The 14,866-nt window shown below is 33.0% G+C and overlaps 1 protein-coding gene and 1 long non-coding RNA gene across 2 annotated transcripts in view; one reads left to right on the top strand and one right to left on the bottom strand.

Moving 5' to 3' along the window:
* The window catches only part of LOC116657431, a 515,932-nt gene that overhangs the window by 338,294 nt on the left and 162,772 nt on the right, over positions 1-14,866 (bottom strand). The window lies entirely within an intron of this gene.
* The window catches only part of LOC102509390, a 114,539-nt gene that overhangs the window by 14,804 nt on the left and 84,869 nt on the right, over positions 1-14,866 (top strand). Inside the window, exon 2 of the long non-coding RNA XR_004312823.1 lies at positions 6,038-6,099. This is a non-coding gene — a long non-coding RNA (uncharacterized LOC102509390). The remainder of the gene's footprint in view (positions 1-6,037; positions 6,100-14,866) is intronic.

Here is a 14,866-nt window from a genome sequence, read left to right as displayed (position 1 = left end):
ATTTACTTATTTATTTATGGTGGTACTGAAGATTGAACCCAGGACCTCGTGTATGCTAAGCACGCACTATACCCTATGCACCCCACCCCCACACTTGTGTTTTAAATGCAAATCATATTAACATCAAATTTTAAAGCCCCATTTTATGTCTTCCTATAATTTTAAAATGTTTTCTTCTGGTATATAACTTCAGATTGATTATATATTTTGTATAGAGTTTTGTAATTTTTACAGTGAAGTTTGTCACTTCAAGTTGGGTAAATATTATAACTAGATGGTTTTTAATAAAAATAAGGCATACTAAATAAATCTACCTGCTATCTAAAAATATTTTAAGAATCAGTTTCCAAATACTATTCAGAGCTAAAGCCTATAGAGTATTCAGAATCTATCACTAGTTTCTAACTCAATTCTAAATTCATTAGCTTAAATTTCTTTTTAAATTAAAATCACCAGTTGTATATATGCTGGTTCAATTTAAACAAAAAGAGAATAAATAACCTTTAATAAACCTTTAATAAAATAACCTTTAATGAATATCAAAGTGCTTAGAGAAGCTAAAATCAAACACAATTTTTGGCCATACTAAAGAATGTATTGCATTTCTTCCACTTGGCTATTTATTGAATGCTTAGAGACTTGACATTTTCCTCATCAGAGAAGTAACTGGAATGTATAGCTTGGTGTTAAGATCAACGATCAAAGAGTCATCTCAAATAGAAAAGTTCACATCATTCTCATTATATATAAACACTAAATATTTGCTGATGCAAGAAATAGGCCAGAAAAAAATTGACCTTTGAATGTATCTTATTCAATTAAATAAAAGCCTTTGTAATGCCTTAGTTATCTCGCCATGTTTGTCATAGTTTTAGGTTTTTTTTTAATGTCCTGTCCCAGCTTCTACATCACTACAAAATGACACATTTTGTTTACACATGGAGAGCTTCTCATATTAAAATTATTTTTAAGTTAAAGCCTTTTTATGATTCTTAGATGTATAAATGTTTATACTATTATTATGTGAAATTAATGTATTCCCCAATAGATTTTTAAGCAATACACTCAGTATATCTTTCAAAGTTATTTTAAGATCTGATTTTTTCATTTGAAGTAGTGAACTTAACCCCCCAAATTTTTTTTAATTTATTGAGAGATCATTCACATGCTCTACAGTCCACCCATTTTAAAGTACACAACTCAATGGATTTTAGGATACTCACAAAGTTGTACAATCATCACTACAATGTAAAATATTTTTATCATCCCCCTAAGAAACCCTATACATAGCAGTCACTCACGACTCCCCTGGATTCTCCTCTCTCCCCACAGCTCTAGGCAAATGGAAATCCTTTCTGTCACTATAGATTTTCTTATTCTGTAAACTTACAAACTTTTAACATATGTACATACTGGGAATGTCAGAGAGGTTGTTTTATACTAAGAGAAGCTGGTAAATAAAATTAAAGAAAATTTGCAGTTAGAACCAGGCAATAGGGTCTTGACTTCTCTGGTTAAATCTTTAATTGTTTCACACTTCTGAATGTAATAAAATTTTGTATCTGAGCTTCTTTTATGCTTATTTTTGTTACTCAATTTTATTGTAGTCTTGCACAATCAATAAAAAGGAGGCATCCTCAAAATAATTCCCTGTTCAAAAGCAATTGATTAGGAAACCTAAGTTTCAAATTTGAAAGTTAAACTTCTAGTCCATTTCTTTCAGTTTTCCCATTCTATCCAAATAACACTTGCCAAACATGACTATCCTTTCCAGAAATGCACCTTTTACATCAGAACAAAATTTGTATATATGCTATTTGCAGTTGAATGCCATAAGAAGCAGTTGATTCAAGCTTGCCATCTGTTTTTTTTCTAAATCTCTAATATGGAAAATATTTCCTTAAAATCACACCTATTCAGAAGATTTTTATAAAGAAAAACTGCCTCTCCTTATTGGATTTGCATTATTCTTTTACAATAGTGATGTAACATAACACATTAGTAGGAACTTTCAATTAGCATATGTTTTAGCTGCCAACATCAAAATTTTTTTAAAGTATGTAAAACCTGAATACAAAAACTAAGGCATTCCAGGCAAAATACGATACGTACTATTAATATGCCCCCCATTAAAACAATCTCATGATGCCTATTTTATTTAAATTTGTACGAAAAATCCCATTTACATCCCCAAATACATGTTTTATCTTTTTTCTGTATGTGTGCTCTATACACACTAGAAAATAATTGTTTTTGTTATGTGCATTGTACTAAATATAGGATGTAATGGAAAATGCATCACTTTGTATTTGAAAGTTTTCTCCAGTGGGTTTGCCTTTTGTAATTGCCCTTTTGGTTTGCCGTGTTCTGTTGGACTTTTGATTCATTGTTCTAACAGTCCACTTCACTGCTCTCTTTGACATGACACGGTAAGTTTATTGTGTTAGACAAAGACTGAGATAGTAAAGAATCCATGGTAGTTTGAAGAGAAAGTTAAGAAAATTTAAATGAATAAATCAACAGGATAAGGCAAGAGGGTATGTTTCCTTTAAATAGTCTATAAATAAGACTCAGTGAAAGAGAAAATATGTTTTGAGCAAAAAGTAGAAGAAATAGAAAAGGAGAAGAGAATACTGATGGTTCAATTTATCTAAATTTCTAGAACTGGCAAAAATAATCTATAGTGATAGTAGTTAGAAAGTGGTTGCCTGGAATTAGGGGCTGAGGGTGACCACAAAGGAGCAGGAGGATGGAAGCATTCTATATCTTCATTGGCATGGTGATTACACGGGTCTGTATATCTTTATCAAAACTGATCAAACTCTACATTTTAAATATGTACATTTGATTATATGTAGATTATTCTTCATTAAAGTAGTTTTTTTTTAATATCAAGGTGAGCAGTAGAGTATCTTTTGTTTAGAATGTGATCGTGTTTTAATCCTGAATGACAGATGACCCCTTCTTTTTAAATATGGACTGTCCATGTCATTCCAAAGAAGCACATTCAGCTCTTTTGTAATGATAGCATTTACTCACCCTGCTCAGGATTGAGTACTGGCATTTTAATGATGACTCTTAGCCGCATTAAGATAGGCATTTCTATGGTAGACATTCCACTCTAAATGCCTACTTTTTCCCCATTCCAACTAAGGAAAAATAAATCAGCAAACTTATCCATTAAATCTTCACAAAGTTCTTACAACTTTTAAAACACAATTTTGAATTGAAACTACTGTTATATAATATCCCTTTTTAGGGTAAGCTGAAAGCAAAATAACAACACTTTTTGTAGGAAAAGTATGATAAAATCTGTCTTAATCACAAAATTACTCTTAATGTCACTTTATAAATCAGTTATAAACAGCCTCAGAGGTAATAAGATTGAACATATGAAATTCAAAAGTACCCTATGCACTATTTTTCTAGGAGGGAATTTTATAGTGTTTGGACTGATACGTAGAGCGAAGTTGTGGTCAGGGGCAGCTTTCTTTTCTATCTAGAATCACTAGCCTGTAAAGGAGAAAAATCTGTTAATATCATGGAGGAATTTAAAAAAGTAACCATTCAGTAAAATGGATTGAAACTTGAAATGATAGAACGTTGATAGTAAAATATACTTCAAGTTTATGTGTAAATAGCTGAGAGAAAAAGACAAGGAAAGAAGAGTGTATGATAGATGGAAAACATTAATATATGATAGATGGAAAACAATAATATAAAGGATGTCACGGTCGTGGGGGAGGGGCAAAGCAAGTAGGGCTAGAGAGAGAGAAAGAAATTGTGAAAAATTTAATTTCACCTGGGGTATTCCAGACTTTTCAAAACGAATTAAAATTTTACAAATGTACACTAAAACATTAGAAACATCCAAAAACATATTTTCATTTGATAGCTCTTGAAGGAATTTCTTTAGCTATCAGATCGGTTTTTTTTAATGAAGAAGCAGAAATGTTTCATTAGAAGACATCTCAATCTTTCCCCAAGGGAAGGAGGGGCGAGAACTTGCAATAAATAAATCCTTCTTGAATAAACGGCATAATCACAATCATAGCTCACGTTGCTCTGACTGCAATAGTCACAGTTAATCACTAGGGGGCTGTAATTCCATTGGCAGCAGTTCTCTGTCTGACCACAAACGTTTTATTCCCTGCAAGGGTACTTGTAAAGGTAGGTAAAATTAAGTGGGAGCTACAGCAGGTAGAGCAGGTCAAACATTATTAAGACGTTTTATGCTTTACTGCAGTGCTATGTATAATTCTTACTGTGTAGACTAATAACTTGGTGACCAGTTTCCTCACCAATCACTGAGTCTCATCAATGCTCCAAGATTGCTATTAACTTTGTACCTCTGCTTCTTGAAACATGGTAGGAGAACCAGTTTTACATTCTTTCTCACCAAGAAATTGTTCTTGTAAACTATAGGGTTCCTATCATTTCATTAAATAGAGGTTTAATGTAATCGTGTGTTCTCATATATTTATTTCGATAAATATTTGTGTTATTTGGAGCTGTAAAAGAGATAAAAAATGCTGATTCAACTTTATAACATTAAATGCATTTTCTGAAATTTAGGTGAAAAATAAGAAAGCTTTCATCCAAGTTGTTTTTTACTAATTTGAATTCAGAACTGTTTTTCAACTTACTGTCATAAGGAATGAAAATATAACAATTTGTTGTATAGTCCATTGTATCTTGGATGATTAAAGGGGTAGTTACATTAAATTATTTAAAGTGTGGCTTTAAAATTTATCACATTAAAATTGTATGCTATGCTTCAAATATGCTAACTAGTATTGATGTTTATGAGCCAATAAATATCTTAATATATTCAAATAATATGATAATTATGTATTTCTCATCACTCCAATGGTCTTTACATTACTCCATTTTACTTATTTGGCTCAATGGAAAATTTAGCTTTGTAGGGGATAAAATATTTTTTCTCTGCCCTCTTGGGTTCAATAACTGAGGCCTGCAAATTAAACTGACAAATGAGAGATTCAAAGGAGTAAAATGTGTATTTTATATGCAAATGGGAGCAACAAAAGAAAGCAGCTGGTTTGTTTAATGGTTCAAGTTAAAGGCATATGTATGTACCTAATTTAGTAGGGAAAAAGGAAGGATAAGGAACAACTTCTATGGGAAAAACAAATAGGTTTCTTTAGGAAAGACAAATGGGTTTTTAAGAGAACAGACAGGAGATAAAATTGTGATAATGTTTGCTATACAGGTATGAATGGTCTTTCCATCTTCAGAACCATAAAACTTCCCTGGAGAGGGGATTTATGGTGGCCTCATTTCCCAGAAGTTGCTGCTTTTAGTCAGATAAGGGACGCTCCAAGGTAGCATTTTTTTCACATCTGTTGAGTCTCAAAATGTCTTCAACTTAAAATAATTTTTATACCAACTGTGGGGTTCTTAGTGGGTTCCCACAGCCTTATATTTTAAGAAAATCTCTGTATTTAAAAGTTTTGGGTCATGTTTTTTGTGCTTTGGGAAACTTTTTATGCTTAAAACATGTTAAATATTAATGTTGCTACACCAAATTTATTTGTCCTACTGCAAAAATGTAGCCAGCTAATATTTGTTTTAATTTTGTTTCCACATCCCAAAATAAACTATCAATTGACATTTTTAAAATAATTGATATTGAAATGGTGATTTTTCAAATGTTATTTCTCCTTCCAGCTTCTAGTATTGTTTTATGGGTAAAATAGCATTTAACTACTCCTGGTCTGTAATTATTTTATGTGAAATTATGTTTTAACTTAATATTTGACTCGAAATTTTGCTGATTCATTTATAATATTTAACTGATCTTTCATTTCTTCTTTAACTGAAGGACTGACACTGATATACCTGCTATACTAATGTTTGTTTTTCTAAAAAATTCATTTTATTTAAATAAGACTGTCTTTATTCTGGCACTTATGGATATCAGCCTCATTACTTTTTAGTTATGCTTTATATGTGAATAGTATAGTTTCCTTACTTATAGAGTTCTCATTGCATTTTTCTAAATGTTTGTTTTTAGGGTTATCAGCTAATATCCATGAGCATCTGTAGGCCAACCATCACTGTCCTTCAAAAATAATTGTAAGTATATCCATAAACATGCTCTAGGACTCTTATTTTGCAATAATATTCAACCATTATATTTATGTGATTCCTATTATTTAGCTAATCTAGACCTACTTCTGAACTAGTAAAATATTTGCCATTAGTGACTTACCATATCTGAAGAATATTATTTAATTGGTAAATGACATTTTAATGCAACATAAAAAAATCTCAAGTGAAAAAGAATATATATATATGCATATATGCATAACTGAATCACCATGCTGTACACCAGAGACTAACACAACATTGTAGATCGACTATACTTCAATCAGAAAAGGTTTCAGTCTATCTTATTACCAAATAATGTGTTGAACAGACATACCTGCCAAAGTGTTGATCACCGCCTGACTTTATATTAAATACATATAAAATAAGATAGCATAAGAACAATTAGATTAGTGAAGACAAAATATGAATGTTCCATTTTCTCCTTAAGAAACAAACTCTTACAGCCAAGATTGGGTCTTAGGAAATCCAGCTATTATTTTCCTATTATAAATTTTAGAAAACAAAGCTCTTAAAAATACCTTTGATGGATCGATCTAAAAATCTGAAGAGGAGTAGGAGGGAATACTGTGGACTTTATTTATCAAAAGGGGGTATCAAGTTATAAATGCTAAAAAACACTGCTCTGGAGAATGGACAACTCTGCATTCTATAAGGTTTCCTGAGCCTGATTATTTGGATAAACATATTACAAATTAAGAAAGGGTGGTCAATATTTGATTTCTTATTTTAAGCTCCAGACTGCACAGGGGATTCTCAATTAAATTTGTTTTTTCTCAGAGTCATATACATATATTTAATACCACAAAGGGTTTTTAGAATAATGATTTTGGAGGAAGAACTGATATGATGGTAGAGGTTAACTCACTTTGACAGTAAAATTTTAACACTCTTTTACTAGAAAATTAATATATACTCATTATTTAAATGAAATTCAATAATACAAAAATAAAGTAGAGAGTGGAACTCTATCAAAATTGGAGAGAGGTTAGGGATGGAATAGAGTTGGGAATGTCTGTTGCATACATTATTGATGATCAAAAAGTGGAAGAAGAGAATGGTGATTTTACATCAAGACAGTTGCACCAAAATGGCTGCATTAAAATGTACCAGTAGTCAGAATGGCAAACATCAAATTGTCTTGCTTTGTTATTTAATGACTCAGCATTTACAATGATGACAAAGGCTTCACTTCCTTTGTTTAATATGTATTGAAAAAGTTATTGAAAGCCAACTTTCCGTAGAGGAAAAAATGAAATTTAAAAAGTGTAAAATGTAAAATTTTAAAAAGCCCTAGCAGCTGTCCTGAGAGTGCACAGCATCTGAGTTTGCCTGTGGATGTTTTCACTGCGTGAGTGAAATAGGTTAACATGGACACGCAGGTAAGTTTACATTCTAAGCTTCAGATTGTGCTTACACAAGACCATCTCACATAAATCAATGGCCTTCTAAACCTTGACTTATCACCAAGTAAAGACCAAGGTAATAAAGACCAGGGTCAGCCTTAGTAGAATGTGACGTAAGTCAATTTCACTTTTAGTATCTCCTTTTCAGCACTGTTCCATCCTTACCGTACTGTCTCCATGATAATTGCTCCTTGCTCTTCTCCCAGGCCTGTGCACCCCTCTTTGTACACACACCTGTTGACAGCTTGCTTTTACCCAGCTGTTAATTGGAGAAGATTTGATACACAAATTCATCCTAGGGTGGCAATACCTAAAAACTCCTATAACACCCAAAGAGGCATGTTTTAACATCGAAAGTGTGACTCCAAAAATTGAATTTCTTGATGGGCTAAAAAAGGAAATATGCCCAAGATCTCATCACATGGGTATGTAAGGTTGTTGCCTACTTCACTTCTCCAAAAGACTGGCCTCATCAGGGCATGTTAGTGACATGAAAAATATATGTACAACCTACTTAATAGAAAAGGTTAGCGACTGGTTATTTACAGTAAATAATTTTCTTAATGTTGTTAAATGTATTAATTCTCACTGTATATAGAAGAGTACCAAGAGTTATATAATGTATAACGTATATATATACATTCACAACATGATATCCTCCAAGTTCTTAAAACATTGGGTACCTGGTGATTTCTGTGGCTATTTTAAGCTATATAAGATTCAACTGATCTTAAAAAATAAGTCAGTTGACCTGATTTGTCTTCAGCTGTCATTCAAATTTAGTAATACCTTCCCTAAAGCCCTACTTATGCTACCTATGCTACTGTGAAATATATATGTCACAGTCAAGGTAATAATTTAGGTAATGTATTCAGTCTCTCCTGTGAAAAATGATCAGTTGGACAACTGTGCTCCTCCTGAGCTGGATAAGGTTTGTAATATCAGTAAGTATTAAAGGTAAATATTATCTTTTTTTTTCTGTAAAACCCTATCAGCATTCAAACTTTCTCCACAGAAAAGGCTAATGTAATGAAGAAATGGCATACATACATTGGCTCTACAATGTCATCGTATGATTTATATTTGTTATTCTGTTGACACATTAACAATTTAAGGATTTTATCTTTTATCTTTTATTTATGTGGCCTTGTGTTGCTACAAATAAACACAAATTCACTTAGAATTTTTTCAATATGGGTCCTCTGATATATAACTGAATATTATTGCAGAGTTCTTTCCTCTTGGTTGAATTACTTTAATTAAAATCTAAATAGACTATAACCAAAACCAGATATTACTTAGATTGAAAAACAATTCCACTATTTCGCTTTGCAATGTATTGTAGTTATTTGCTTTATTCACAAATAGTTGAATTTCTTGGATTTGATAAAATAAGTATATTTTAGTACTCTTCAACACTTCATTTGGTTAAAGTAAATAATACTTAATTAAAACTCATGAAAGGTGTACAGAATTGAATGTTAAGGTACAGAATATAGTGTGTCTTGTGCAGAGTATATGCCTTTTATATCACCTACAGGAATGAACATAGTGTCTTGCACATTATATGCATTTAATAATTTATTCAATAATTAGCTCAATAACAACTATTGAACTAGTACTGGTAAAATGATGGCACTTCTAGAAGAGAGGTACTCAATCAGACATGCTTTTTAGTAAATGAATATATATATATACATTTAAAGCACAGGAAAACCTGAGCATTTATGAGATAATTCCACATTCCTTACAGTTTTTGCTTTTATTCATATTCCACAAATTTAAGTGGCTCTTTGTAATAATCAGTTGAACAGCAAAACATGGCATTAACTAAGTACTTGAAGAAATATTTATTGATTTTAATAATCTAATTGAGCCAATTCATAGCTGGAAAAACAATATACCCTACAGACTTTTCACTCTGGATAGACTGCACCAAAATCCATCAAAGCTGACAACACAGTTTAGAATGCACACATTCTAAGTAAGCCATTTCAACTTTTCAAAAGAAGTGAAAGTAAGTAGCCAGTTTCAAAGGAGAGTTACGTGTCCATTCATACTAGATAATAACAGTAAAATAATTTCACATATATGTTTTCCGTCTTTGAACATATGCCTTTCAAAAATATGCTTACATTTTTAAACTATACATTTTCAAAATATTCCTATCTCTTTAAATATAAAATATGGGTACAACTTAAATAACTGCAGTAAGTAAATTAACATGTCATATAAGAGGATATCTGGATGAAAGAGTTTATGACATAAGCAATGTTGATTTTTTTATTTCACTCTTTAAAAATATTTATTAGTCTTAACTTTAATACATATTGCTCTAATTTAAATGATAGCACACATTTTTCAAATAAAAGATGGATATTTTAATGGAGTAGAAGTTCTTACCTGTTGTGTGAAATGAATATTTGTGTATTGAGTCATGCTTCTATTGCATTTTACTCTTATTTAAAAATTAGTTTACCTCCTCCAAAATTAAATATGTGATCCAGGCAAGTAGTACATTGCATATGTGAACTTGCTAACAATTGCTTTCTGAAATATTCCCTCTTTGCAAATCTAAATACGGTTGTTCATTTAGCTTTCTCAAAATTAAATATCTTTATTTGTATTTTTAGAGATACTAATAAACTAATATCAAACTAATAAAGTGATAATAAGAACATATGAAAATCAAATATTTGTGGTATGTTCACTAAAATCTGTATATAATTAATTGCCATTCCATTGAGTATCCCCACTGACTTCATAGGGTTTTGATTATATGAGAACACACTCTCAATGTGCTGCAAGTTTCTTAGCACCATTGCTAATGACACTGTCATTTAGATAGTTGGATTAGGCAAGAAACTGTCAGTCATTCTTGAACATCTCCCTATCCCTTATGTCCCATAACCAAATGCATCACTAACTGCTGTCAGCTTTCGCTCCTAATTATCTTCACTCCATTTCTACCGTCATTATACCACATTGGCTTTCTATCATTTCTTGTCTGAGTAGTGGAATAGCCTTCTAACTATTGCACATTTGCACTCCCAGATTCATTCTCCTAATTCTTATTGCTCTTAGAATAAATACTGTTATCTTTTTCATGGTTTGTAAGAGACCAGCTGATCCGGCCCTTCTCAATCTCTTTAGCATCGTATTTTACCCTTTCCCTTCACTCCCGTTATGAATGTTTCAACTACACGGTCTACTTTCAGTTCCTTGAACACATCATGCTCTGTCTTCTTTGTGAAAACTTCCTTGCGTTTCCCGCCTCTCCTAACACCTCACCAGTGAACTTCTATTAAGCCTTCAAAACATAACCTAAAAGATATTTCTTCTGGGAACAGAGAAGCCTTCCTGCCCACCCCACCTCCCAAGACTAGGTCAGCTTTCTCTGTTATATACACTCAGAGATAACACTGTGCACCGTCCCATCATAGCACTTATCACAGTTCATAATTACACTCTTATGTTTGTGGTTAGGTGAGGATCGCTATGTCCTTTGCTAGGTGTGAACTCCGTGAGATCAGGGGCTGTACTGGCTTTTGCTCAGTATTACATTCTTAGCGTCTAGCACAGTACCCAGCACAGTAACCACTCATTGACTGAATAACTGAATGAACAATTAGGTATTATCTATTTTAAAGTTATTTGTGTAACTTTATGAGATGGTTAATCTGTGGTTGTTTAATTGCAGAGGCTATTTTTCTACTCCCTCCCCACCCAGTGGTAGCTATCTGTATTGCAGCCTGGTGAAAAATTAGACCCATCAGTTACAAGGACCTTAACATAGGCTTGCAGTTGTGAGCTATCAACTAACTTTGACAGCGGCAAAAATATTGCCATGACTTTAAATGTAATATTAGCTATACCAGCAGCTGACGCTTATAAATGCCTGATACCATATTTTAATTGTTAAACGATCCAACAGGGATATTGAATAGGTGTCTCTTGCCCTGTTTCATGCACCAAGAGCTTCAAATTCACATAACCAAATCATATCACTGCTGTGCATTATTAAATAAGCAAATTCAATGAATTATAGCATAATCTGTTAAGTATTAAGGATTATGGATAATGGGGCTTACATTTCACACTAAAAAAGAATATGTATATATTTAATATATGTCGAATTTACATTATGAATATTTGAATATATAGACTATATAGAATGTGTATTGAATAATATATGAATAGAACTGAAATGTGTTGCTACTAAATGACTACATTACTAAGTGGTTTAATTCTTATTTATATTTCCTCCTGGCTAACTAATCTTTCTCATTTCTGCTGTAATTTCATACTGCCTTTATTTTTAGCCCACTGGATTGCACCCTGCTGTTTTTCAGTGACCCAAATTTGCTTTAAATTATATATATCTACCATCACTCATAATTTTAATATCTTAGTCATGTTTCCATTTTTTCACCTGTTAAAATATTGACAAACAATTTTAAGACAGCATGGTGAGTGTTAGTGCAATGTTTCACAAAAATTATGGGTAGAATCATCTGGGGATCCTGTTAAGCTGCAGATTCTGATTCAGTAGGTCTGGGAAGGAATCAGAGTCTGTGTTTCTAACAAGCTCCCAGGTGATGTGGATGCTGCTGGTCCTCTGACTGCATTTGGAGTAGCAAGGGAATAGAACAGGAGTTGACAAATTTTTTCTGTAAAGGGCCAGGTAGTAAATATTTTTGATGTTGTGGACCACACGGTCTCCTGCAACTTCTCAGCTCTGCTGTTGTAGCATGAAGTCAGCCATAGGCAACGTGTACATAAATGGGTATGGGTGTGGCTGGGTTCCAAGAAAACTTTATGAACCCTGAAATTTGAATTTCATACAATTTTCACTTAGTATGATATATTATTCATCTTTTAATTTTTTCCCCAGCCATATAAATGTAAACACTGACCATTCTGCTAGGCCATAAAGTACCAATGGGTAACTTTGCTAGAGGCTGGCGGTGTAGGATAGCTTAGATTCTGTAGAGAAGATTACAATTGAGCTGAGCCTTGAAGAAATAAGGCTTTTCTGGACAGAGAAGTGGGAAGCAGTGAACAACAGAGATATAGGCAAGCAACAGCATTAGTGTTCTCTAAACTGAAAGCATAGCTGTGTGTCCTGAGAACAGCCAGCTCTTCCGGATTGAGAAGGCTCGAAGGAAATGGGGATTCCTTATACGCATGTTTAAATGACTTCAAATTCTAGTGAGTAGTGGTGTCAGGTGAGCGTGCAGAATGAGAAGCGGGGGATGCTATTAAGTTCCACATTTTGGAATGTCAAGAGAGGACTGGTCCCCTGGGAGAAAGAGAATGGAAATTATTAAGGAAACCAGGGGAAAAACTACATTTGAAAGGTCAGGACCCTCTTCAGGTAACTGTACACTGTTCTCATACGAAAGCTTTGTGGAAGCATTGTTATAAATGATCAGGGTTTGCAAACTCATTGATGAATAGTCAAATGAGCATCACAGAGCCAGGCAGAGCAAGGCCGTCAAGCCACTTGTTGATTGTTACGAAGCACACGGCAGACTAAAAAGGGAAGCTAAGAACTGAGGCTTGACGATTAAAAAGATGGTCTCTACAAATGTCTCAGCGTGTGACAGCCTTTGCTGATGAGCTAGAGAGTAGGCATACGCACTGAGGGGCACAATGAACATACACATTTTATAGAAGATGTTTCTTTTGTTTCTGTGGAAGTGGCAGGGGAGTAAGACAATGAAATATTACAAAAAAACACCGGAGTTGGGAGTTGTGAAAGATGGATTATCAAGTACAAAATTAACTTAATCCCAATACTTTTTGGAATTCTTCCTCTTCCTCCAATTCTCTTTCCATTTCCCATCTCATCCCTCCCAAAAGAACTTTGCCCAGTTGTTTGGAATCATGTTTCCTTGGAATGCTGGAAGTGAATTATGATTTGCTGAGAATTTATGATTATACAAAAGAAACTTCAAGAATTTTTTTTAATTCTCCAAACAATGTAATAAATGGGGAATTTTTACTACCACTTATTGACCCAGATCTCCCCCAAAACAAGGAGTGCATCTACTAGTAGCTGTAGCTTAGTCATAACCACTGGGTAAAAAAATGGGAGGCAGAGCAGAGAGTTTCAATTTTTATACAATAGATGGAAAACCCAAATTTTGAACAGAAATTTAGGTAATTTTTAACTGACTAACCATGAGAGGAAAGGCAACATGATTTTATTAATGGAAGTTAGGAGAATAGCAAACATAGACATAGAAAACTACATTATTATTTTTTTAACATTCAAAGGACCTGTGACCAAGTTTCCCATCAAATGAGAAGAGATGTCATACATAGTTACAAAGCATCAATTATTGAGTACCTACTCAATATCAGGCAATGTGCTGAAATTTGACAGTGTGAAAATTATGTGAATTATTCCATTTAATTTTTACAACATTCCATTGAAAGTGGTTATTATTACTCATACTTAATATATGAGGCCTCAAGGGTTTAAAGTGAGCTACCCAAAGTCACCTGAGTCTTGTGGACTTAGCTAAGAAAAAGTGCTATTACATCAATCTGGTAATAAGTACCCAGCACGTACCAGATACTAGACAGACATTAGCTACTGTTGCTTTTTTGCTATCATTGTCACTAGTATTACTGCCATTTACTTAACTCCTTGAAGCCTTATTTGCCTCAGCAATAACATGGAAGTCAGTATAATACAAATTTGCTGGAGGAATTGCATGAAACAACCCACTTAAAGCTTCTAGCATATAGAAGACACTTAGTAAATGTCAAAATTGTACAAACTTTTCCTTAAAGGATGCTTTTTATCTTTAAATGAGGCCAATTAAGACAGTAGATATTGATACTTCTAATTATTTAGTGGCATGCTCCTGGATAATGAACTTGACAGTTTGACTTCAGAAAATGTTTGACTAGAAAATGACTGGTTTAAGTGCCTGGAATCAGGAAGTTAAGAGTTCATGGCGGAAATACTTAGCATATACTTCAAAGTTTCAGAGATTTTTTTTTTTTTTTTTTTGCTGCTCCATCCAGTACTTCCTACTGTTTGTATCTCTAAGGACTTGTACAGATATTTCCTAAGTATTTGTGTATTTAACAAAATAGTATTATTCATTCATTTGTGCCCCAGTTTAAACACTGTCTTTTAATAGTTGAAGCAATGTTTACTGATGATAGGAAGTGCTCCATAAATGTGTTCAATAAATGTTGGATGAATGTGTGAATGAATGACTCATTTCCATTATTATTTATTATTTTTATATCTTTAGATTTCTGCAAAGAAAGCTTCCTTTAAATTGGATATACACTTATCTCTGCAA

Source organism: Camelus ferus, chromosome 18, assembly GCF_009834535.1.
Source record: "Camelus ferus isolate YT-003-E chromosome 18, BCGSAC_Cfer_1.0, whole genome shotgun sequence".
Taxonomy (NCBI): Eukaryota; Metazoa; Chordata; class Mammalia; order Artiodactyla; family Camelidae; genus Camelus; species Camelus ferus.
Note: the sequence above shows the minus strand (reverse complement) of the source record. Positions and strands in the feature narration are given on the sequence as shown.